This window comes from Globicephala melas, chromosome 1 (genome assembly GCF_963455315.2).
Source record: "Globicephala melas chromosome 1, mGloMel1.2, whole genome shotgun sequence".
Classification (NCBI taxonomy): Eukaryota; Metazoa; Chordata; class Mammalia; order Artiodactyla; family Delphinidae; genus Globicephala; species Globicephala melas.
In genome coordinates this window covers 36091730-36117007 of record NC_083314.1, presented here as the reverse complement: position 1 = coordinate 36117007, position 25278 = coordinate 36091730, and the positions used below count along the sequence as shown (strand labels likewise).

Below are 25278 nucleotides of genomic sequence, written 5' to 3'. Positions count from 1 at the left end.
TTATGCTTTTTCCTGCTAACTTCTTTAACTACATCTACAATACTTTATGCACGGGTAATAGATCAGTTAATGGATTTTTAGAAGCAAATCACTAAAGTTTATCTGATGTCCTCAGTTTGCCGAAATATGGTAGTTCTATAAACTCTATAAATTGGTTGCTGTTGAATTATCTTTCTGTTCATGTGTCCTGACCTTAGTAACTGTTTTATTATATTCAATTTATCATGTCTTTGTTTTCTATCTTATTTTTCATTCCTAATTGTATGATGATGATTAGTGGGGTCCTGAAAAGTTCATTTGCTGTGCAGATCTTACCTACTTCATAAAGAATTTGAAGTCGGTTACAGCAGACAGATATTAAAAATGTAGCCTATGAAGACAGGAATGAAATTCTATGAGCCAAGAAATAAAATGAGAAAAAAGATTACAGAAGAGAGACACGTTGCAGACCTGGGCTGAAGGATGCTGCTTATTGAATGGGAGACTGACCTCGGTTCCCAGTGGGCTGCAGCCCTGGAGCCTCTGCAGTCAGTGTTCCCTCAGAAACATTGGCATACCTGAGCCTCTACTCACATGGCCCGTGGAGGAGCACTGATGAATTCAGCTGCATTGTAAGAGATGCAGGAGTATTGCTACTTTTGGTTCTTAGTTTCTATCAACTCTTGAAGACAGAGTGCACCAGTTCTGTAAAGGTATTCAGCGATGAGACAGACTTGACTTCACAGGGGATTCTTCAGGTAGGAGGGCTGTGTCCCCGATTGACCATTTTGCACAGGAGATGCAAGGCCAGCCCTGACCTACCTGCAGGACTTTTGTTTCACGCCAGTGGTTCTCCATAAGCGGTGGCATCTCAACCACCTGGGAAGCCTTTCTAAGTCCACCTCCTGCCAGTCTTCCCCCAGTTGGCTGCCTTGCCCAATCGGGTGGGGGTGGGACAGGTGAAGCATCTGTTGGGAAAACTTCCCCGTGAATGGGATGCATCCTTTCACTGCAACTGCAGTGCTGTTTCAGGCTGTTGACTGGAGAATTCATGTTTTAATCCCCAGGATGCGGTGGCGGGACCAGTTAAGACCCTGAATTGTTTTATTCACCTTTCTGCTGAGGTAGCTACAATAGACCTATGGGCATAACAGCTTTGGGTCAATTGTAACAAACTGAACAACTTTTTTTTTTTTTTTTTTCCGTTACGCGGGCCTCTCACTGTTTTGGCCTCTCCCGTTGCGGAGCACAGGCTCCGGACGCGCAGGCTCAGCGGCCATGGCTCACGGGCCCAGCCACTCCGCGGCATGTGGGATCCTCCCGGACCGGGGCACGAACCCGCGTCTCCTGCATCGGCAGGCGGACTCTCAACCACTGCGCCACCAGGGAAGCCCAACTGAACAACTTTTGATTCACCTACTGTGTCCCTAGTTCCAGCCTAGGTATCACCAATAAAGCAAGTAACTCATGGATTCTGCCAGCAGGTTGCTGTGATTCCAGTCCCCAAATAAGAAAGTGCCAAAAGATGGAGTTTAGCATCAAAGCACAAAAACAATGACTTGGGACATCTTTTCCATAAAAGTACTTCCTGGTGCTCCCATGAATGCTTAAATAGTGCTTGTGGCTGAGTCATGAGAAGCAAAATGCATGCCCCTTACTTGTAACTGAAGGGCCCCTCAGCAGGATTATTTTTCATTATGCACCTGGAGGTTGACAGCTCTTTACCTAAAATTAGCATTCCAAGGTAGTTTTTGCTAATAAATTGCTAAGCAGAATGTTTCTTTTGGAGACATCTTGAGTCTGGTTTTTTGAGACCATGCTTTCCACTTAGGCAGAAAAGGCTTTGTCAGGCATGGGTCCCACTTCCCTAAGTTTTACCAGATTTTCTCTGGCTAGCAAGTGAAGAATCAGGGTGGGTAGCTTTCTTAATGTGATCCATACTTAAAGCAATTTTGTCACCTTCTGCTTGTATGTAAGCCAGAGGAAAGGAAAATACTTTATTGACTGCAGACCCCTATATCATGCTTCTCCCATTTGTATGCCATAAAGGACAGAGTTTAGCCGTTTTTAAAAAGTTAATTTCCTAGAAGGTAAGTAGAAAAGGGCTAGTTAATTAAAATATAATTGAAAATGACTTCTAGATATCACAGCAATGTCTGAAACCTCTGAGGAATGACAAAGTTTGAACAACTAAGGAAGGGACTGTCAAATGCCCTAACAGTCCACAGGAGGGCAGCAGTGCTAAGATTATAAAAGGCTGACCACTTCATTCTGGGGTAACCTTTTCCAGATGAGCCTGGAAATGATGAAAGCAATGCAGTTTACACATCTTTGTGTAAAGATCAGTTTTGTATCATTTCTGGAAGTCAGTAGACTCTTTATGTTAAATGTTGCCCGTGAGTACAAATATGCAAGTCTTAAAAATATGCGTAAAATTTCGTTTTTCATTAAAATGCTAGCTGTCAGGCACTACTGACTTTTAGAATGCAGCACCAGAGTTGCCTATCTTCCTTAAACCCTAGAATGTACTTTAGCAATGAAAATTCAACTTCCTGCCTATCTCAGGCCTCTTTAGCATTCTTGCAGAAGACTTTTATTTTCACCTTAAAAGCTCTCCCTGTACATTTTATGACAATTAAAAAAATACAGTCGTCTCAAGTTATAGGCAAATGACATTTGACAAAATGTTTTCCTTATTTATAGGCAACCCTTTCACTCAGTGATGGTATTACAAAGATTGCTTCTTTTTTTTTTTTTTTAAACTACAGATAGCTTCCATTGCTTAGCCAGGCAACAAGATTTTAATTCAAATCTTAGTCATTTTCTGACTTCTTTAATAGGCTGAATTACAAAACCACAATTTTCTCTTGTAAATATAAGCACTTAACCTTTGTCTTTATAAGTTCACACGTAGAAGTGGACTCTGAGGCTTGAGAACCACTAATGCAGAGGTTCTCACGCTTAGCTGAATATTAGAATCACTTAGGAAGCTTGACAGAAGCCTGATGCCCAGGCCGCTCCCCAGGTCAACGACATGACAAATCTCTGGGGTGTGGGACCCAGGCATCAGTAAAAGTCTCCAGGGGATTCCAGTGTGCAGCCATGGTTCAGAAGCATGTTATGCCTTCATGGTTGGGATTTGGGTTTTTAATTACTCAGCCACACCCATGCACTAATGTGATGTGGAAGATATGTCTTCTCCCACACACGGGTATAGATACTTGAACGTGGTTAACTCAAGGCCAGGAAATAACGAAGGCTGAAAGCTGGGCAGAAATCAGGAAGTGCTGCACAGGATGGGCTCTGTGAGCTGGGCCCTGGAAGATGCCCAGGATCAGACAAGACCAGAGGCGCTTCAGCCAATAGTGAACCAGGAATACAGCAGACAGCACAGGACGGATGGTCTGGCTTGACTGACAGCAGGTTATCTGAAGTCTTGCAGAAAGAGAAGGCTTGGGAAGAAAAGTTGGGAATTAACTGTAGAAAGCTTTCAAGTATCTTTCATGAAATGGACTTTATGCTGTGGGTTATGGCGGTAGGACTGAGCACCTTTGAGCAGGGGAGGTACATGACCGCTGGGGAGGGGAGAAGCCTGGACAGGCTTAAGTTAAGGCTCTGAGATGGGAGGGGCAGGAGTGGTGATTGTTGGAGGGCTTACAGAAGGTGGGCCCCATTAGAAGCGTACTCCGATTTGAGATAAAACACACTGGAAATAAATGCATTATCACAAATGAAATTTCTCCATAATGACATTTTATTTTTTTTTAATACATTTGAAGGACCAATTCACGAAAAATGAACAATACAGACACGAGACTTCTCATTTCACTGGGGATACATTCTTGAAGTTTTAAGAAACCTTTAAATTCAAATACACTTTTCCCTCTCTCATTTAAACAAACATTTCTAGAGAAAAAATGGTTTCCCCATATATTTAAGTAATTGGCAAATTAATATTTGACAAAGAGAACATAATTTATATTTCCACACATATTTCAATCTCACATATAAATACATTAAATTGGAAAAACTAAATTTGAAACTACTATGAAAGTCAGTTTATTTTGGTAAGCATAATAATCTTTGGTTGAAAAATACCTCCTTGAGGGTTTCTAAAAATTAAGTACTTACAGCCACCCCTTGTTTCTAAGCAAGTGCTGCATTCTTGAAAAGCGTGTGAAAGTGGGTACAGCAAAACTTCAACATTTATTTCAAAACTCCTGAATTTATTCTGTTCAGAATTATCTTCCTAAAGTGCCTTGCCCGAGATTACAAAGAGAAAGACCACTTACAGGGCTTTACAAACATGTCCTTAGGGAGTAAAGGAATATTTACTCTGGTCCACCCTTGATTCCTCATTCATATCCTTCTCAAGGCAACGTTTCTTTGGCCCAATTTGTGCTGTAACTGAAAAAAGTAACTAAAAAATTGTGAAGCAAAACATGTAAAAATGTAAATTTGAGTTAGAGCAGCAGTCCCTCCTCTTTGGCCCCTGGCTCATTTGAAGGAGGCCCTGCGTGGTGTGAGGACAGAGAAGAGGGCTGGGATCTGTCCCACCTGAGCGTCAAGTGCTACTGAGCTCTTTCTTCTTTCTTTCCCTTTGCATGACTTACAGCAAATCCACAAAGTTTGCTTTTCTGAAATACGGGGCTTCATTTTTACTCTGTCCTTTACAGATGAGGGGAGGAGCCCTCAAAGACTCAGATTCTGATGCAACTTGAGGTTATCTGATGAATTTATTCCCTATAAGCTGCCTACAATCAGATGACATGTTTAAAGTAAGACATCTCTTTATTCAAGTGGGGAAAGAAAACCACCTATAGCCAGAATTTAGGGTGGACTCCAACTCTCTTAAAGAATGGAATTCTTTTTAAGAAAACTACAAGGCCACAGTGTTCACTTTGTCCTGAGCTGGCATTCCTGCTGTGGGTGTTAGAAGTCCTCTAACTTTGTACAGAAGCATGCAACTGCAACTGATGCCGAATTCTTCTTGATTTCTTAGACTGGTTAATTGTTATTAAAAGGGGTGAAGAACAAATGCCAGACAAACTTTATAGTGTCTCTAAATCACCAGGAAGTTACAAATAATTTTTAAAAATAGAATTTCATTCTATTACTCTAAGAACATTTTCTGGTAATATTCTTGTTAAGGAAGTCAAACTTGTTCAAATCCCAAATGTGCAGTGTTTTTCTTTTTACTAAGGGCTGAAGTAGTGTACACATAGAATAATAATTTTAAAAGTTTGAGTTATTCCAAGAATTACCAAAATGTGACAGAGACCTGAAATGAACAAATGCTGTTGGAAAAATGGCGTCAATAAACTTGCTGATGCAGGGTTGCCACAAATCTTCAATCTGTAAAAAATGCAATATCTGCAAAGTGCAACAAAGTGAAGAACAAGAAAACTGAGGTATGCCTGTATAACACTGTATAGGTTTAAGGTGTACAGCATGAGTTGATAATGTATACATTGTGAAATGATTACCACAATAAATTTCTTAACATCCATCACCTCTCATAGTTACCAAAAGTTTTCCTCTTCTTCTTCATGATCAGAAATTTGAAGACCTACTCTCTTAGCAATTTGCCAATGCAGTTTTCTTTGATATCCTAGGAGGATTGGTTCCAGATTCCCACCCCCTTCCCCTGCAAATAAAACTCTGAATTCTCAAGTCCTTTATATTATATGGCAGAGCACAGGCGGCCCTCTGTATCCAGGGATGCTGATGCAGAACCATCAGATACAGAGTGTCAGCTGTATACAATAAAGAATTACTAATTATTGTCACTACGCCTTACATTATATCCCAATATTCATTTATCTTATATCTGGAATTTTGTACCTTTTGACACCCTTCACCCAATTCCCCCATCATCCCCACCCCCTGCCTCTGGCAACCAAAAAGCTGATTTCTTTTTCTGTGAGTGTGGATTTTTGGATTCCATATATAAGTGAGGTCATTCAGCATTTGTCTCTTTCTGTATGGCTTGTTCACTTAGCATAATGCCCTCAAGTTCCATAAGCGTTGTTGCAAATGGCAGGATTTCCTTCTTTTTCATGGCTGAATTGTATTCCACTGTATGTGTGTATATGTGTATGTATATACATTTGTGTGTATGTGTGTGCGTGTGTGTGTGTATATATATATATATATATATATACCTATATATATCTCACATTTTCTTTATCCATTCATCCATCACTGAACACTTAGGTTCCTTCCATGTCGTGGTTGTTGTAAATAATGCTGCAATACACAGGGAGGTGCAGTTATCTCTTCATAGGGTGATTTCGTTTCCTTCGGATATATACCTATTGTGGAATTGCTGAATCATATGGTGGCACTATTATTATTTTTTTTTTTTGCGGTACGCAGGCCTCTCACTGTTGTGGCCTCTCCCGTTGCGGAGCATAGGCTCCGGACGTGCAGGCTCAGCGGCCATGGCTCACGGGCCCAGCCGCTCTGTGGCATGTGGGATCTTCCCGGACCGGGGCATGATCCCATGTCCCCTGCATTGGCAGGCGGACTCTCAACCACTGCACCACCAGGGAAGCCCCGGTGGCACTATTTTTAATTTTTTGAGTAACATGTATACTGTTTTCCATAGTTGCTGTATGAATTTACTGTAGATCTTAACATATTAATAGAATCAAAAGATAAACTGACACATGGGTTTGTGGAAAATAATTAGTGCTTCTGCACTGATCGACTGGTTGTTTTTTTCTGGTGAGTGGTGGGTCCGGCACCAACTTCCTTTTTCCTACAAGGACAGACAAGAAGATAGCATCAGAGGTGAACATAATTAAGTACAGAAATTAAACTCCAGAAGCACAGTTACAAAATGGACAATGAAAAAGTATTTATAACAGTAAGAGTCACTGAACTAGGAAATAAATGATTCTTTTAAAGTAATTTCAAATGTTCAATTAGTCTCACTCCAGGAACCCTTTTTCTATCCCTGTATTATATTTCTGATTCCCTCCAAAACAAGAAATAGAATAGCCTCATATACTTAGTAAATATTCCCTTATTTTAGTTTAGGGCCGGTGAGAAAGACTAGAGAGAAGTACATGTTTTCCCTAAATACAATTTTAATTCTGGCTCTGAGATGAAACCTTTAAAAAGGTAACAATTCCAGTGGTGTTCAAGTTCAGTAATGCCTCATTTACCCCTCACTGTCAAGAAAATCATGTGTTCTGGTTAGAGAGTCTCCTAAGTAACTGAAACTCACATCACACTTATTTTTTGTAACAACAGAGAGCTTTCTAAAATCTATTACTCAAGTCCAGCATTGTCCATAGAAATATAATGTGAGTCACACAGGTAATTTTGAATTTTGTAGAAGCTACATTAAAAAAAGGAAAAGAAGTAGGAAAACTAGTTTTAAATTTTTTACTTAACCCAATACCCATGGATTGTACATTCCTTTGCACTAAGTCTTTGAATCTGGTGTGTAGTGTGCACTAAGTCTTTGATTCTGGTGTGTAGTGTGCTCATCTTACAAAGGATGAGCCACTTCTGACGTCCTCGGCAGCCACTCAGAGCTACTGACTCTGGAGCTGGAAAACACAGTTCCAGTTCCTACTTAGGAAACTGACTACAATAGACAGACTACAACCAAATGGGGACCCGTCAGTTATTTACAGTATGCCTGCCCCAGCTAACACTTCAGGGTGCCTACCCCATGTAAGAGCTGACTGTGTTAATTTTGGAGACTTTCATATTTCTCTTGGTGAGGGAGGCATCACTATGAACGAGCACTGTCACAGCACAATACTTGTTATATAGCAGTTTCCTCAAGAATATTGTGGAGAGTGATTCAATATTTAGGCCTGTCACTGACTCTTCTAAGACCAGTATATTTTTCTATTTTGAAGCAATACTTATTTTTTCTAGTAGTAATGGAATCTTTTTTTAAAAAAATAGAATTAAAAATTGAAATCCAACATATGAGAAAGATAAATAAGCATTAATATAAACTTAAAGAAACATTCATTTGATATAACAATGAAGCTCTTTGAAGATGATTAAAATGTGGAAGTGAATTACTAATTATATATTACCTTCAGCATTCATTAAGTTAACTTCAAGTATTTACAGAAAACTTGAAGCTCATGGACTTCTGAAAACTGCTTTTCTGGTTGGCTTTATCCTCAAAGGAATCCTTAGAGAACGAAGCAGATACGTAGGGCTGGGTAGGCCCACACTGCCATTCTAGTTGTTATGTTTGTCTTCCCCTTTGCCCCTGTGATCAAAGACACCACTTTGCTTTTACAAAGAAACTGCCCTTCTTATTGGCCTTTGTAGAATCTGTTCCCAAACTCGTGACTGTAACCTAGGGTAGTGCCTCACATTATAATTGGTGGGAAACATATCTCCTCTTCGCAAGTTTGCAGACACACATTCTGGCACAAAAGAGGAACGTCCACAAAAAAAAAAAAATCATAAGAGAATACTAGAATAATTATATGTGACAAACTGGACAACCCAGAAGAAATGAACAAGTTTCTAGAAACATATAGCCCTCCAAAACTGAATGAAGAAGAAATAGATAATTTAAACAGACCTATAGCTAGAAGTAAAATAGAATTGATAATTTAAAAACTCCCTGCAAACAAAAGTCCAGGACTGTATGGCTTCACTTGGGAATTCTACCAAACATACAAAGAACTTATACAGATCCAGAACACTCCCAAAGTCATTTTATGAAGCCACCATCACCCTGATACCAAAACCAGACAAAGACACTACCAAAAAAGAACATTACAGGCCAATATCTTTTTGAATATAGATACAAAAATTCTTAACACAATATCAGCAACCAAATTCAACACATAAAAAATCATACATCACGACCAAGTTGGATTCTCCCCAGGGACACAAGGATGGTTCAACATACACAAATCATTCAATGCAACACACCACATCAATAAAAGAAGTGGAAAAAAACCACGTGATCATCTCAATAGATGCAGAAAAAGCATTTGATAAAATTCAACATCATTCATGATAAAAACTCTTACCAAAGTGGGTATAGAGGGAACATATCTCAACTTAATAAAAGCTATTTATGACAAACCTACAGCCAACATAATACTCAGTGGTGAAAAGTTGAAAGCCTTCTCACTAAAATCTGGAACAATACAAGGATGCTCCCTCTCACCATTTCTATTCAATATAGTACTGGAAGTCCTAGCCACAGCAATCATACAGGAAAATAAAATGTATCCTAATTGGAAGGGAAGTAAAACTGTCATTATATGTAGATAACAGGGTTATTATATATATAGAAAACCCTAAAGAGTCCACACAAAAATTACTAGAACTGATAAACAAATTTAGCAAGGTAGCAAGATACAAGATTAACATATAAAAATCTGTTGCATTTCTTTACACTAACAATATCAGAAAGGGAAAGTAAAAAAAAAAAAATCCCTTTAAAAATTGCATCAAAAAGAATAAAATACTTAGAAATAAACCTGACCTAGTAGGTAAAAGACTTATATGCTGAGAACTATAAAACATTGATAAGGGAAATTGATGATGATTTAAAGAAATGAAAAGATACTCCATGCTCTTGAAATGGAAGAATCACTATTGTTAAAATGACCATACTACCCAAAGCAACCTACAGATTTAATGTGATACTTATCAAATTACCCATGATATTTTTCACAGAACTACAACAAATAATCCTAAAATTTATATGGAACCATAAAAGATCCAGAATTTCCAAAGCAATCCTGAGGGAAAAGAACAAACCTGGAAGCATAACCCTCCCAGAATTCAGACAATACTACAAAGCTATAGCAATCAAACAGCATGTATTGGCACAAAAACAGATATATGGATCAACAGAACAGAATAGAGAGCCCAGAAATAAACCACACACCTATGGTCAATCTTTGACAAAGAAGGCAATAATATTAAATGAAGAAAAGACAATCTCTTTGGCAAGTGGTGGGTGTTTGGAAAGCTGGACAGTCACATGTAAATCAATGAAGCTAGAACACTCCCTTACACCATACACAAAAATAAACTCAAAATGGCTTAAAGGCTTAAATATAAGACATTACACCATAAAACTCCTAGCAGAGAACATAGGCAAAAAGTTCTCTGACATAAATTGTGCCAATGTTTTCTTAGGTCAGTCTCCCAAGGCAATATGAATAAAAGCAAAAATAAACAAATGGGACCTAATCAAAGTTATAAACTTTTGCACAGAAAAGGAAACCATAAACAAAATGAAAAGACAACCTACGGAATGGGAGAAGATATTTGTAAATGATGTGACTCACAAGGGATTAAATTCCAATATATACAAACATCTCATACAACTCAATAACAGACAAACAGTGCAATCAAAAAATGGGTGGAAGACCTAAATAGACATTTCCCAAAGAAGACATGCAGATGGCCAATAGGCACATGAAAAGATACTCAACATCGCTAATTATCAGAGAAACGCAAATCCAAACTCCAATAAGGTATCACCTCACACTGGTCAGAATGACCATCATCAAAAAATCTATACATAATAAATGCTGGAGAGTTGTGAAGAAAAAGGAACCCTCCTACACTGTTGGTGGGGATGTAAATTGGTGCAACCACTACAGAGAACAGCATGGAGGTTCCTTAAAAACCTAAAAACAAGAGTTTCCATATGACCCAGCAATCCCACTCCTGGGCATATAACCAGAAAAAACTCTAATTCAAAAAGATATATGCACCCCAATGTTCACAGCAGCACTATTTACAATAGCAAAGACATGGAAGCAAACTAAATGTCCATCAACAGATGAATGGATAAAGAAGATGTGGTATATATATATATATATATATATATATATATATATACACAATGAAATACTACTCAGCCATAAAAAAGAACGAAATAATGCCATTTGCCACAACATGGATGGACCTAGAGATTATCATACTAAGTGAAGTAAGACAGAGAAAGACAAATATCATATGATATCACTTAAATGTGGAATCTAAAATATGGTACAAAAGAACTTGTGTACAGTACAGAAACAGACACACAGACAGGAAACAAACTTATAGTTACCAAAGAGGAAATGGGGGGAGGGATAAATTAGGAGTTTGAGATTAGTACATACAAACAACTATACATAAAATAGATAAACAACAATGTCCAAATCTTTGGTGCAGGGAACTATATTCAATATCTTGAATATAATATATATTATATTATATATAATAACATATTATGTAATAACATATTATGGAAAAGAATATGAAAAATAATATACAATTGTATAACTGAACCACTTTATTGTACAGCAGAAATTAATACAACATTGTAAATCAAGGATACTTCAATCAGCACTCCCTCTTGCGAGAGCACCAGAATCACAACTAACTGCTGAACAATCATCGACAGGAAGACACTGGAACTCATCAAAAAAGACACCCCGCATCCAAAGAAAAAGGAGACCCACAATGAGATGGTAGGAGGGGCGCAATCACAATAAAATCAAATCCCATAACTGCTGGGAGGGTGACTCACAAACTGGAGAACAATTATACCACAGATGTACACCCACTGGAGGGAAGGTTCTGAGCCCCACGTCAGGCTTCCCAACCTGGAGGTCTGGCGATGGGAAGAGGAATTCCCAGAGAATCAAACTTTGAAGGCTAGTGGGATTTGATTGCAGGACTTTGACAGGACTGGGGGAAACAGAGACTCCACACAAGAAGGGCACACACAAGGTAGTGTGTGCATCAGGTCCCAGGGGGAAGGAGCAGTGACACTATAGGAGATTGAAACAGACCTATATGCTAGTGTTGGAGGGTCTCCTACAGAGGGGTGCTGGCTGTGGATCACCGCAGGGACAAGGACACTGGCAGCAGAAGTTCTGGGAAGTTCTTCTTGGCATGAGCCCTCCTGAAGTCCACCATTAGCCCCACCAAAGACCCTGTAGCCTCACTCATCAGCAGAAAAGCAGATTAAAGTTTTACTGAGCTCTGCCCACCAGAGCAATACCCAGCTCTACCCACCAACAGTCCCTCCCATCAGAAAGACTGCAAAAGCCTCTTAGATAGCCTCATCCACCAGAGGGCAGACAGCAGAAGCAAGAACTACAATCCTGCAGTCTGTGGAACAGAAACCACATTCACAGAAAGATATACAAAATGAAAAGGCAGAGGACTATATACCAGATGAAGGAACAAGAAAAAATCCCAGAGAAACAACTAAATGAAGTGGAGATAGGAAACCTTCCAGAAAAATAATTCAGAATAATGATAGTGAAGATGATCCAGGACCTCGGAAAAAGAAGGGAGGCAAAAATCGAGAAGATGCAAGAAATGTTTAACAGAGACATTTAATTCAGAAGAATTAAAGAACAAACAAACAGAGATGACCAATACAATAACTGAAATGAAAACTACACTAGAAGGAATCAATGGCAGAATAACTGAGTCAGAAGAACGGATAAGTGACCTGGAAGACAGAATGGTGGAATTCACTGCTGCGGAACAGAATAAAGAAAAAAGAATGAAAAGAAATGAAGACAGACTAAGAGACCTCTGGGACAACATTAAACGTAACAACATTCACATAATAGGGGTCCCAGAGGAGAAGAGAGAGAGAAAGGACCCGAGAAAATATTTGAAGAGATTATAGTTGAAAACTTCCCTAACATGGGAAAGGAGATAGCCACCCAAGTCCAGGAAGCAGAATTTAAGTCTAAAGTTAGCAGAAGAAAAGAAATAAAAATCAGAGCAGAAATAAATGAAATAGAAACAAAGAAAACAATGGCAAAGATCAATAAAACTAAAAGCTGCTTCTTTGAGAAGATAAACAAAATTGATAAACCATTCACCAGACACATCAAGAAAAAGAGGGAGAGGACTCAAATCAATAAAATTAGAAATGAAAAAAGAGAAATTACAACAGACATCGAAGAAATACAAAGCATCCTAAGAGACTACTACAAGCACCTCTATGCCAATAAAATGGACAACCTGGAAGAAATGGACAAATTCGTAGAAAGGAATAACCTCCCAAGCCTGAACCAGGAAGAAATAGAAAATATGAACAGACCAATCACAAGTAATGAAATTGAAAATGTGATTAAAATTCTTCCAACAAACAAAAGTCCAGGACCAGATGGCTTCACAGGGGAATTCTATCAAACATTTAGAGAAGAGCTAACACACATCCTTCTCAAACTCTTCCAAAAAACTGCAGAGGAAGGAACACTCCCAAACTCATTCTATGAGGCCACCATCACATGATATCAAAACCAGACAAAGATACTACAAAAAAAGAAAATTACAGACCAATATCACTGATGAATATAGATGCAAAAATCCTCAACAAAATGCTAGCAAACAGAATCCAACAACGCATTAAAGGATCATACACCATGATTAAGTGGGATTTATCCCAGGGATGCAAGGATTCTTCAATATATGCAAATCAGTCAATGTGATACACCATATTAACAAATTGAAGAATAAAAAACATATGATCATCTCAATAGATGCAGAAAAAGCTTTTGACAAAATTCAACACCCATTTATGATAAAAATCTCCAGAAAGTGGGCATAGAGGGAACCTACCTCAATATAATAAAGGCCATATACAACAAACCCACAATAAACATCATTCTCAATTTTAAAAAACTGAAAGTATTTCCTCTAAGATCAGGAACAAGACAAGGATGTCCACTCTCAGCACTGTTATTCAACATAGTTTTGGAAGTCCTACCAAGGCAATCAGAGAAGAAAAAGAAATAAAATGAATACAAATTGGAAAAGAAGAAGTAAAACTGTCACCGTTTGCAGATGACATGATACTATACATAGAGAATCCTAAAGATGCCACCAGAAAACTACTAGAGTTAATCAATGAATTTGGCAAAGTTGCAGGATACAAAATTAATGCACAGAACTCTCTTGCATTCCTATACACTAATCATGCAAAATCTGAAAGAGAAATTAAGGAAACACTCCCATTTACCATTGCAACAAAAAGAATAAAATACCTAGGAATAAACTTACCTAGGGAGAAAAAAGACTTGTATGCAGAAAACTATAAGACACTGATGAAAGAAATTAAAGATGATACCAACAGATGGAGAGATATACCATGTTCTTGGATTGGAAGAATCAATATTGTGAAAATGACTATACTACCCAAAGCAATCCACAGATTCAGTGCAAACCCTATCTAATTACCAATAGCATTTTTTACAGAACTAGAACAAAAAATATTAAAATTTGTATGGAGACACAAAAGACCCCGAATAGCCAAAGCAATCTTGAGGGAAAAAAGCGGAGTTGGAGGAATCAGACTCCCTGACTTCAGACAATACTACAAAGCTACAGTAATCAAGACAATATGGTACTGGTACAAAAACAGAAACATAGATCAATGGAACAAGATATAAAGCCCAGAGATAAACCCACGCAGCTATATTCAACTAATCTATGACAAAGAAGGCAAGGATATAAAATGGAGAAAAGACAGTCTCTTCAATAAGTGGTGCTGGGAAAACTGGATAGCTACATGTAAAAGAATGAACTTAGAACACTCTCTAACACCATACACAAAAATAAACCCAAAATGGATTAGACGTCTAAATGTAAGACCAGACACTATAAAAGTCTAGACGAAAAGATAGGAAGAACACTCTCTGACAAATCACAGCTACATCTTTTTTGACCCACTTCCTAGAGTAATGGAAATAAAAACAAAAATAAACAAATGGAACCTAATGAAACTTCAAACCTTTTGCACAGCAAAGGAAACCATAAACAAGACGAAAAGACAACCCTCAGAATCGGAGAAAATATTTGCAGACGAATCATCGGACAAAAGATTAATCTCCAAAATATATAAACAGCTCATGCAGCTCAATATTAAAAAAAACAAATAACTCAATCCAAAAATGGGCAGAAGACCTAATTAGACATTTCTCCAAAGAAGACACACAGATGGCCAAGAAGCACATGAAAAGATGCACAACATCACTAATTATTAGAGAAATGCAAATCAAAACTTATTAATGAGGTATCACCTCACACCAGTTAGAATGGGCATCTTCAGAAAATCCACAAACAATAACTGCTGGAGAGGATGTGGAGAAAAGGGAATCCTCTTGCACAGTTGATGAGAATGTAAATTGATACAGCCACTCTGGAGAACAGTATGGAGGTTCCTTAAAAAATCTAAAAATAGAATTACCATATGACCCAGCAATCCCACTACTGGGCACATACCCAGATAAAACCATAATTCAGAAAGACACACGCACCCCAATGGTCACTGCAATGCTATTTACAATACCCAGGTCATGGAAATAACCTAAATGCCCATTGACAGATGAATAGATAACGAAGTTGTGGCACATATATACAATGGAATATTACTAAGCCATAAAAAAGAATGAAATTGGGTCATTTGTAGAAACATGGATGGACCCACAGAATGTCTTACAGAGTGAAGTAAGTCAGAAAGAGGAAAACAGATATCGTATATTAACGCATATATGTGGAATCTAGAAAAATGGTACAGATGAACCAGTTTGCAAGACAGAAATAGAGACACAGATGTAGAGAACAAAAGTATGGACACCAAGGGGTGAAAGTGTGGGAGGTGGTGGTGCTGGTGGGATGAATTGGGAGATTGGGATTGACCTTTGTACAGTAATATGTATAAAATAGACAAATAATAAGAACCTGCTATATAAGAAAAAATGAGTCAAGAAAAAAAAGAATACTTCAGTCAAAAAGAGGAAGTTCCAATTCATTTCATTCAAAGACAGAAGTTGAGTGGGTTAAATGGCTTAAGACAATACATTTCATAATTTTTCAAAATCTGATTATATTTTTTGTTGGTTTCTCTTTCATATGCCAAAAATATCCTGGTCAAGGGAAGAGATAAATGCCTTTACAGAATTAATATTTACAAGTTGAAATTGAATTTCTTTAAAAAATTAAGTAAAATGTATTTTTTCTTCTGTCAAAGAATAATTTTCCTCTCTGCACTTAAAATGAACAGATTCTGTGATTATTTCCCATTGGGCTAAAAAATTCCCCCAGCTTTGGATTCAGAGCTGTTATAAGGTAGAGAAGCTAGGTAGCCTGATAAAAGGATAAGGGGGACATTACATTGTTGGCACCTATGTCAAAGCAACAGCCTATCAATTCACATTATTTTACATTAAAACAGGGAAGGTATGAGAAAACCTCAATAATCTAACACAGAGAGCAAGAATCCTAGTGTCCTCTTGGATGTCTACTGCCCACTTATCTTAGTTCAGGTTATTGATATCTAAATATTCATTGAATACTTTTCAGAAGAAAGGACATCTCTGAAAAGAAACGCAACAGAAAGAAGATACCTTTTAATGATAAAAGCAAACCTTTCTCTCATCTCTTCTAAGAAAGAAAGAAAATTTACTTGTCTGTGGCTCTCACCAGTTAGCTATTTGCTCAACAGAGGAAGGGAAAAGGGCTGAATAAAACAGTGATGTCAAACCAAAAGGAAGCAAGAGTGGCATAAAAATGGGATAAAATCAATGATAGAGGAGAAGGGAAGTAAGCTGACAATTAGGTTCATGAATTATGGCTCTCCTGATTCTCATTAGGAACTTGAAACAAGAATTTGGTGCAAGAAACTACTTTACCTTTGAGGTCTTATAGATCATCCAGCAGATAAGCAGATTCTATATTTGTGTGCAATCTGTTTAACCCTGAAAGGACTTAGCCTCAAGTGAATAATGTAAACTCTTTTTCACAGAATGAGATTGTATGAGAAAAAGTGGTCCTGGCCTCTAGCACCCTAGAATTTGAGGTAATACGCAGAGCATGTATTGATTCCATGTAATATTGTCTCAGAAATTGATTTTATAACAAGTCATACATTTTTGGATGCATCTTAACTTTTGCATTGAGGACAGTTTCTTTCTGTAGCACAGCTGTTTTCACCTGAGGGAAGATCTCTGTAAAACTTATTAGGTGACCTCCTATTTTTCTGGGATGGATCTAAATTTTATAAATGTGTTCTCTCAATGAATCAAATAATCTTTCTGATTTATTAGTTACTATGTAAAATGTTTTTGTAGAATTCTTTGAATGCTCAAGAATTTGAAAGCCAGGTAGAAAAAATTCAAATTAATGTGATGTTTCATTTTTCCCCCCATCATTACACTCTTCAGCACCTAACTGGCAACTATCTACAGCAAGTCCAAAAAACTTCTGTAACATTCATTTAAACAGACAGGTTAAATATTACAAAGTTTCTGGATCACTCATTATTAATATAACATTAAAAATAGGCTTAAGTTATACCAAATAGTAAATATCCTTTTTGGAAGAAAATAAAAAAATATATTTTGTCACGGGTAATAAGTATATAAATTATGGAAATTATTCTAGCAAACTTAGCAAACTCTCACTTATCCTGCAATAATTTACCTGGAGTAAAGAAAATCATGCATTTATGAAAAGAAAATTACTACAAATAAGTGAAAACATTTGTTTTCTTGAAACCACACAGTCCAGACAGGCAAAACAAGTTTGAGCAGTAGCAAAGGAGAGGGCAAAGGCTGTGGATTCCAAGTCTGGAAAGTATGGTAGAAGAATTCGTTAAGAAAGGAGATTTGGCTTGCCACAACTAGAGAAAGCCTGCACACAGCAACGAAGACCCAACGCAGGAGAAAGACAGAAAAAGAAAGAAATAGAAAGGAAGGAAGGAAGGAAGGAAGGAGGAAAGAAAGAAAGAAAGAAAAAGAAAAAAAGATTGGAAGGGAAAAGGAAGATGTAGATGGAGCCCATCAGACCAATTGGGATCATATTCTATTCTTAGTTGAGAGCTAAGAAACAGAAAACTGTAGCAGACTACACTAACCTTGTTGGCCATTTTTAATCAAGTATTTTAAATGATGTTTAGTGATCCTAAAAAGTGACTACTACAGTACTTCTGTACTTTGGGATGGAGGCTGCAGTAGGGCAACTGTGTTCCCAAATCATCCTAAATACAAAATTACATCAAATCCATTTTCTATCCACTTTTAACAGCAATTTGGGATTATCTTTGCTCAGTATCCTGCTTCCACAGTTACTCCTAGAAATAGAGAAGTAACTGCATATATTTTACAGTCTTATAAAGGAGTTTCTAAGGCAACAATAGCCGATTTGGGATATGGGGAAAGATTATGAACATTAAACAGTGTAAAGAATATAATAAAAATCTTTACTTTTTTTTAAAGCTTAGTATTACCCCACATCCTTTTTTTTAAGCATACATATTGATGAGGAGTCTTTAAAAAATCCAATTATCTTAAAGAGGATAAAAATTTGTCAATAAGATTGATGATGTTTCTTCAAATTTCAAGAATATGGGCACATCAGTAATAGTCTACTCCTTGGTAGAGCACAGTCCAGGCCCAGCAGCATCATTACTTGGGAGGCCATTAGAGATGCACGATATCAGGCTCTGCACCAGACCTAATGAATCAGAATCTGCACAGTCCAGGCCCAGCAGCATCATTACTTGGGAGATCATTAGAGATGCAAGATATCAGGCTCTGCACCAGACCTAATGAATCAGAATTTGCATTTTAACAAGATGCCATGTGATTAATGTACATATTAGAGAAGCGCTGTTCTAAACTTTGAAAAAGAAAGGCATACCTCCCATGCATTAGAGTAACTTCAGCTATTAAAATAATACAGAACTTAAAGGGTAAGAAATGACTTCAAAGTCTGGAAATGAAACAATCCACGCAAAGAGCATAAAGCTGAGCCATTCTGTAACACTGAATTTCTAACTGCCCATGTTCCTGTCATGAAAAGGATAACATATAACCAAAAAGATTTCCATATACAGTTGATCTTTGCACAACATGAGCTTGAACTGTGTGGTCCACTTACACATGGACTTTTTTCAGTAGATAGATAAGTACTACAGTACTGCTGGATCCATGGTTGGTTGAATCTGCAAAGGCAGAACCATGGATTGGCAGTGGAGGCAGGGGAGCAAATGTAAAATTATAAAATTGTATGTGGATTTTCAACTGAGCCTCTAATCACTGTGTTGTGAAGGGTCAACTGTACTTTATATTTTACCTCAAAGGCAATTATTAATTACCCCTCCCACATTATTTTTTGAAAACAATTTTTTCTCAAATTATGCTACCACATATAGGATTAATTATATTTCATTGGTTAAAGATATAATGTTTCCAATATATTAAAAAAATTTAATATGGCAATTTTTGGTTTTCCTTACAAAGATAATTTAGATGCTATGTTGTAAAATATGGGCTTTTTCTTAAAATTGAGATATAGCGTTGTCTTAGCTTTAGGTGTACTCAGAATGACTTGATATATGTAAATACTGCAAGATGATCACCACAATAAGTTTTGTAAATATCCGGCACCATACATATGTACAAATTTTTTTCTTGTGACAAGAACTTTTTATACTCTCTTAGCAACTTTCAAATATGCAATACCGTATTATTAATATTAACTATAGTCACCATGCTGTACATTACATCCCCATGACTTATTTTATAACTGGAAGTTTATAAGTTTTGACTCCTTTCACGTGATATGCCAACCCCCCAGCCCCTTCCTCTGGCCTCACCAATCAGCTTTCTGCATGCATGAGCTTGTCTTTTATTCTTTAAGATTCCACGTATAAATGAGATCATACGGTATTTGTCTTTCTCTATCTGACTTATTTCACTAAGCAAAATGCCCTCGAGGTCCATGTCCATCCATGTTGTTGCAAATGGCAAGATTTCATTCTTTTTTATGGCTGAATAATTCTATTATCTATCTATCTATCTATCTATCTATCTATCTATCTATCTATCTATCTACCTATCACATTTTCTTTATACATTCATCCATCGATGGACACTTAGATTGTCTCCATATCTAGGCTAATGAATAATGTTGCAATGAATATAGGGGGGCAGATATCTTTTCAAGTTAGTGTTTTTATTTCCTTTGGATAAATACCCAGAAGTGGAATTGCTGAACTGTATGGTAGTTCTATTTTTGATATTTTGAGGAACCTCAATAGTATGAGATGATATAACATTGGGATTTTGATTTGTATTTCCCTGATGATTAGTAATGTTGAGTATCTTTTCATGCACCTGTTGGTGATCTATATGCCTTCTTTGGAAAATGTCCATCTAGATCCTATGCCCATTTTTAATAAAATTGTTTGATTTTTTACTACTGAGCTGTATCAGTTCTTCACATATTTTGGATATTAACAATTTATCAAATATATTATTTGCAATTATTTTCTGCAGTTCAGTAGCTTGCCCTTTCATTTTGTTCATGGTTTCCTTTGCTGTACAGAAGCATTTTTAGTTTGATGTAGTTCACTTGTTTATTTTGTTGCTTTTGATTTTGGTGTGAAATCCAAAAAATATCATTGTGAAGATGTATATCAACGAGTTTCTGCTTATGTTTTCTTCTAGGAGTTTTATGATTTCAGGTCTTATGTTCAAGTCTTGAATCTACTTTGAGTTAATTTTTATGTATGGTGTAAGATAGCAATCCAGTTTCATTCTTTTGAATGTAGCTGTTCAGTTTTCCCAACACAATTTATTGAAGAGACTCCTTTCCCCATTGTATATTCTTGCCTCCTTTGTTGTAAATTAATTGACTTTATAAACGTGGGTCTATTTCTGGGCTCTCTATTCTGTTCCATTGATCTATGTTTTTATGCCAACACTGCATAGGTGTGTGCAGAGAACACTTTCCTCTCTGAACTTCTGAGTAAACCCGGGAGGCTTTGTCTACTTGTCAAGCCTATACTTAGCCCTTGCCCTCCAGCACCTGTAGCTTTAAAAACATCTCTTCCATCACTTTGTTTCTTAGAAATGTGACTAAAGATGTAAAAAACTTCTACACAATTCAGAGGTGATTAAATTGAATAAAATGAGCTAAAAACCAAAAAAGATTTCTAGAGCATTATAATATAGTTTGAAACCACGGAGCATGGTGTCACCAGCTTTGTTCTTTCTTAAGATTGCTTTTGTGGCTTCATATGAATTTTTTAGGATTGTTTGTTCTACTTCTGTGAAAAATGCCATTGGAATTTTGATGGAGATTGCGCTGAATCTGTAGATCGCTTTGAGAATATGTTAACAATGTTAATTCTTCCAATCCATGAACATGAAATATCTTTCCATTTATTCGTCTTCTTCAATTTCTTTAATTAGAGATAATTTTCAGTGTACAGGTCTTCCAACTCCTTGGTTAAATACAGGTACTTTTCTTTTTGATGTTACTGCAAATGAGACTGTTTTCTTAATTTCTCTTTCGGATAGTTTGTTGTTAGTGAAAGAGATGCAACAGATATTTGTACATTGATTTTGTATCCTGTAACATTACTGAATTTGTTTATTAGCTCTATAAGATCTCTGGTAAAATCTTCAAGGTGTCCTACGTATAATATCATGTCACCAGCAAATAGTGACAGTTTTACTTTTTCCTTTTGAATTTGGCTGATTTTATTTCTTTTTCTTCTCTGATTTCTGTGGTTAGGTATTCCAATTCTATGTTTAATAAAAGTGGCAGGAGTGGGCACCTTGTATTGCTACTGATCTTACAGGAAAAGCTTTCAGCTGATATATATATGGCCTTTATTATATTGAGGTATGTTCCTTCAATACCCACATTACTCAGAGTTTTTATTATAAATGGATGCTGAATTTGGTCAAATGCTTTTGCCACATCTATTGAGATGATCATATAACTTTTATCCTACATTTTGTTAATGTGGTATATCACATTGATTATTTTGCAGATGTTGAACCATCCTTGCATAAATTCCACTTGATCATGATGTATGATCCATTTAATGTATTGTTGAATGCAGTTTGTGCTTTGTTGAGGATTCTTTGTGTCTATGTTAATCAGGTTTATTGGCCATGATTTATTCTAAATCTTTCATAAAATTGTAAATTATACCCTTAAAATTTTAATTTTTATGTTTAAAGCCACTATTTTCTGAAGACAATGTCAATTTATACAATTAAAAAATCTTTATTGGAGTATAATTGCTTTACAATGTATTGTTAGTTTCTGCTGTATAACAGTGAATCAGCTATATGTATACATATATCCATATATCCCCTCCTTCTTGCGTCTCCCTCCCACCCACCCTATCCCACCCCTCTAGATGGTCACAAAGCACCAAGCTGATCTCCCTGTGCTATGCAGCTGCTTCCCACTAGCTATCTATTTTACATTTGGTAGTGTATATATGTCAATGCCACTCTCTCACTTAGTCGCAGCTTACCCTTCCCCCTCACCATGTCCTCAAGTCCATTATCTACATCTGCATCTTTATTCCTGTCCTGCCCCTAGGTTCTTCAGAACCATTTTTTTTGGATTCCATATAAATGTGTTAGCATACGGTATTTGCTTTTCTCTTTCTGACTTAATTCACTCTGTATGAGAGACTCCAGGTCCATCCACCTCACTACAAATAACTCAATTTTGTTACTTTTTATGGCTGAGTAATATTCCATTGTATATATGTGCCCCATCTTCTTTATCCATTCATCTGTTGATGGACACTTAGGTTGCTTCCATGTCCTGGCTATTGTAAATAGAGCTGCAATGAACATTGTGGTACATGATTCTTTTTTGAGTTATGATTTTCTCAGGGTATACGGCCAGTAGTGGGATTGCTAGGTCATATGGTAATTCTAGTTTTAGGGGTTTTTTTGTTGTTTTTTTGTTTGTTTGTTTGTTTTTTTGCTGTACGCGGGCCTCTCACTGTTGTGGCCTCTCCCGGTACGGAGCACAGGCTCTGGACGCACAGGCTCAGCGGCCATGGCTCACGGGCCCAGCCGCTCCACGGCATGTGGGATCCTCCCGGACCGGGACACGAACCCGTGTCCCCTGCATCGGCAGGCGGACTCTCAACCACTGCGCCACCAGGGAAGCCCTAGTTTTAGTTTTTTAAGGAACCTCCACACTGTTCTCAATTGGCTGTATCAATTTACATTCCCACCAAGTGTGCAAGAGGGTTCCCTTTTCTCCACACCCTCTCCAGCATGTACTGTTTGCAGATTTTTTGATGATGGCCATTCTGGGTGTGAGGAAATACCTCATTGTAGTTTTGATTTGCATTTATCTAATGATTAGTGACATTGAGCATCCTATCATGTTTTTGTAGGCAATCTGTATATCTTCTTTGGAGAAATGTCTATTTGGGTTTTCTGCCCCTTTTTGGATTGGGTTGCTTGCTTTTTTGATATTGAGCTGCATGAGCTACTTGTATATTCTGGAGATTAATCCTTTGTCAGTTGCTTCATTTGCAAATATTTTCTCCCATTCTGAGGTTGTCTTTTTGTCTTTCTTATGGTTTCCTTTGCTGTGAAAAAGCTTTTAAGTTTCATTAGGTCCCATTTGTTTATTTTAGTTTTTATTTCCATTTCTCTAGGAGGTGGGTCAAAAGGGATCTTGCTGTGATTTATGTCATAGAGTGTTCTGCCTATGTTTTCCTCTAAGAGTTTTATAGTGTCTGGCCTTATATTTAGGTCTTTAATCCATTTTGGGTTTATTTTTGTGTGTCGTGTTAGGGAGTGTTCTAATTGTATTCTATTACATGTATGGGTCCAATTATCCCAGCACCCCTTATTGAAGAGGCTGCCTTTTCTCCATCACATACTCTTGCCTCCTTTATCAAAGATAAGGTGACCATATGTGCATGGGTTTATCTCAGGGCTTTCTATCCTGTTCCATTGATCTATATTTCTGTTTTTGTGCCAGTACCATACTGTCTGGATTACTGTAGCTTTGTAGTATAGTCTGAAGTCAGGGAGCCTGATTCCTACAGCTCCGTCTTTCATTCTCAAGATTGCTTTGGCTATTTGGGGTCTTTTGTGTTTCCATACAAAGTGTGAAATTTTCTGTTCTAGTTCTGTGAAAAATGACATTGGTAGTTTGATAGGGATTGCACTGAATCTGTAGATTGCTTTGGGTAGTAGAGTCACTTTCACAATGTTGATTCTTCCAATCCAAGAACATGGTATATCTCTCCATCTATTTGTATCACCTTTAATTTCTTTCATCAGTGCCTTATAATTTTCTGCATACAGGTCTTTTGTCTCCTTAGGTAGGTTTATTCCTAGGTATTTTATTCTTTTTGTTGCAAAAATAAATGGGAGTGTTTCCTTAAATTCTCTTTCAGACTTTTCATCATTAGTGTATAGGAATGCAAGAGATTTCTGGGCATGAATTTTGTATCCTGCTACTTTACCAAATTCATTGATTAGCTCTAGTAGTTTTCTGGTGGCATCTAGAATTTTCTATGTATAGTATCATCTCGTCTGCAAACAGTGACAGTTTTACTTCTTCTTTTCCGATTTGGATTCTTTTATTTATTTTTCTTCTCTGATTGCTGTGGCTAAAACTTCCAAAACTATGTTGAATAAGAGTGGTGAGAGTGGGCAAACTTGTCTTGTTCCTGATCTTAGTGGAAATGCTTTCAGTTTTTCACCATTGAGGATGATGTTGGCTGTGGTTTTGTCATATATGTCCTTTATTATGTTGAGGTAAGTTCCCTCTATGCCTACTTTCTGGAGGGATTTTATCATAAATGGGTGTTGAATTTTGTCGAAAGCTTTTTCTGCATCTATTGAGATGATCACATGGTTTTTATCCTTCAATTTGTTAATATGATGTATCACATTGATTGATTTGCGTATATTGAAGAATCCTTGCATTCCTGGGATACACCTCCACTTGATCATGGTGTATGACCCTTTTAATGTATTGTTGTATTCTGTTTGCTAGTATTTTGTTGAGGGTTTTTGCATCTATGTTCATCAGTGATATTGGCCTATAGCTTTATTTTTTTGTGACATCTTTGTCTGGGTTTGGTATCAGGGTGATGGTGGCCTTATAGAATGAGTTTGGGAGTTTTCCTCCCTCTGCTATATTTTGGGAGAGTTTGAGAACAATAGGCGTTAGCTCTTCTCTAAATGTTTGATAGAATTCGCCTGTGAAGCCATCTGGTCCTGGTCCTTTGTTTGTTGGAAGATTTTTAATCACAGTTTCAATTTCAGTACTTGCGATTGGTGTGTTTATATTTTCTATTTCTTCCTGTTTCAATCTCGGAAGTTGTGCTTTTCTAACAACTTTTTCATTTCTTCCAGGTTGTCCATTTTATTGGTATATAGTTGCTTGTAGTAATCTCTCATGATCCTTTGTATTTCTGCAGTGTCAGTGGGTACTTCTCCTTTTTCATTTCTAATTCTGTTGATTTGAGTC

At 37.1% G+C, this 25278-nt stretch overlaps 1 protein-coding gene across 3 annotated transcripts in view; it reads right to left on the bottom strand.

Annotated features, from left to right (window-relative positions):
* Positions 1 to 3764: 3764 nt before the first annotated feature.
* The window catches only part of LOC115861784 (membrane cofactor protein), a 56514-nt gene continuing 35000 nt past the window's right edge, over positions 3765 to 25278 (bottom strand). For all 3 annotated transcript variants that reach the window (XM_060293958.1, XM_060293965.1, XM_060293969.1), the window contains one exon: positions 3765 to 6742. The gene's annotated coding sequence lies outside the window, so the exon portion shown is untranslated. The remainder of the gene's footprint in view (positions 6743 to 25278) is intronic.